Consider the following 2,257-nt stretch of genomic DNA (forward strand, 5'->3'; position numbering starts at 1 on the left):
CTTTAGTCTGCTCCTTCATACCTGTGGTGTGCTCAAATTGCCTCAATTTGGATGGGCTGAGGAAATCCCCATTGGCAGTGTTCTGCTCAGGTGGCATCTGGGGGTCCACGCAGAGAGCGGGATTTGAAATGACGTTTGTTGGATAAGCTTCTCCAAATCCTCTCCCCCTCTGGGGCGTTGCTGCTCCCGGCTTCCCGGAGCTGGAGTGCGCTGATCGCCTCACTGCTCCCAGATTCTTGGGGCTGTGGTGCACTGGCCTCTTCGGGTTATAGGCAAAGTTGGGGTGCGCTGGTCTCCTCATTGTCTCCAATGTTCTGGAGCTCGGGTGTCTCGTCCTCCAACTCCCTAGAGCTTTGCCGCTTCTTCTGTCAGTGCTGCCCTGGCACTTCTTCGTCCGAAGAGCTGCTGCCTTTGTCATCCGTGTTGGATGGGTGATGCCTCTTGCCACTTGTCTGGGAAATGGCTTGATTCTTTCTTAGCCCCTTCTTCCTTTTGGCTCTCTTCACCGTCTGCCACTCCCCCTGCTGCTTTCCCACTGCTGCCTCCTCCTCCTCCTCCATTGATTCGCTCTCCTGAGGAGTGGGTGGTTCAGGGGGCAGTGCTGTTGATTGGCTGTCTGTTGCCTCACTCTTTTTCTCCACCTTGTCTCTCTCTGTGTCCCCCTTTGTCCCGTTGTTCTCCCTGGGGCCCTTGGTGGATGGAGTGATACGGAGCATTTCTTCTGCTTCCCTCTCGTTGGCTTTGGCTACCTGTGCATAAGTACGGCAGCGTTTGGGGCAGGTCTTGTAGAGGTGACTTGCCTCGCCACACAGGCTGCCGCACTTAGCCTGTTTGCAGTCTTTTGTCTGGTGCCCTTCCTGTTTGCAGTTCTTGCAGAGGACGGCACTGCAGTTGGCCGCCACATGACCAGCCTTGCCGCATGAGCGACAAGGTTTGGGTTGCCCTGCATAGACAAGGTAGCCACGGTTTCCCCCGATAGCGAATCTGGAAGGAGGGTGGAAGGTGGCTCCCTTACCGTCAGTCTTGAGAGTGATCTTAACCTGGTGTTTGCATGTCCAGATCCCTAAATCGTCTCTAACCTCGATGTAGCTCCCAACCTTGTCGAAGTACCTGGTGAGGAAGGTAAGCACGTTGGTGACAAGGACGTAGGCGTTGTAAAGATGCACCATCACCACCCAGTCCCATTGCAACGACAGAGCAAAGACCGGCTCTGCCGTCAGGATCTTCATCTCCGACAGGTCTTTCTTCTCCTTGAACACCTTCAGGAACTTGACGCAGGCCGCCACTCGCTTGAACATCACATCGAAATATCCAGCACTGGGGAAGTCTTGCAGGCAGTAGATCTCCGCAGCTTCGAATCCACACACCTTAAACAGGATCCTCCTGGTGAAGAAGGCCTGATCCATAGGTGCTCCTCCTTCACTGTCCTTCACCGTGACTCGGACGGTGTTAGGTACCCCATGGTAAGGGGTTGGATTGGTTATAGCATTCGCTTCACAACCTTGCCCTGGCAGAACCATGATCATGGTCTCTCCCCTGCCAGGTAAGTATTAAACTGATAAGAACAGATACTACACTTGATCTTAGCCAAAAGGCCAAGAAGCGATGAAGACCTCCTTGGATTGAAAGCCACTGAAAGCCAATGGCTTCATGAGCACTGTTAAAGGGCCACTCAGAACTCAGTAGCTTCACATCACAGTCACTGCATCTCAAGAGGATCTTGAGATCTGCATCATAGGAATGTAGAATTTGGGAATGCAGGCAATAGTGAAGGAGGCAGGGCTGCATCATATATGTCATTCCATTAATGACCAGAATTGACACTACTAATGGGTCAAACAGCATCCACTCATTGGCCATGAACAACTGATTGGTCATTAATATGCGACATCAGAGATTGGAGCACAGAGCTAGGTTGAGCCACTCATCTCACTGAAAATTTAGCATCCCACGCAGAACTCAAGATGTTACGTATCCGCAAAGCCATCTTGATCACCTCGATGTGTGTGCTAGTGTCTCAGGAACAAGGCAGAATCAGCCACCATTCAAGTAGGGTAAGTAAAGTTATGGACCCTTACAGTTGTCGAACATGTCATCTTCTGAGCTTCACTTCCTTGCTCCTTGAGACTTTAATGTCTTCAATGATGGAAGGCAAAATCAGATGTGGATTCAAGACTCAATGTTGTTTTTGTCAGGGTCCTAATGCAATGGGGAAGATGAAGGAGAGAGAGGCAACTCCATGCACAGCTCCAGCAGG

The 2,257-nt window shown here is 51.4% G+C and overlaps 1 pseudogene; it reads right to left on the reverse strand.

Annotated features, from left to right (window-relative positions):
* Positions 1 to 1,465: 1,465 nt before the first annotated feature.
* LOC121283739 lies at positions 1,466 to 1,607 on the reverse strand (annotated as a pseudogene).
* Between the last annotated feature and the right edge of the window lie 650 nt (positions 1,608 to 2,257).

The sequence above is a fragment of the Carcharodon carcharias genome, chromosome 10, assembly GCF_017639515.1.
Source record: "Carcharodon carcharias isolate sCarCar2 chromosome 10, sCarCar2.pri, whole genome shotgun sequence".
Lineage (NCBI taxonomy): Eukaryota > Metazoa > Chordata > Chondrichthyes > Lamniformes > Lamnidae > Carcharodon > Carcharodon carcharias.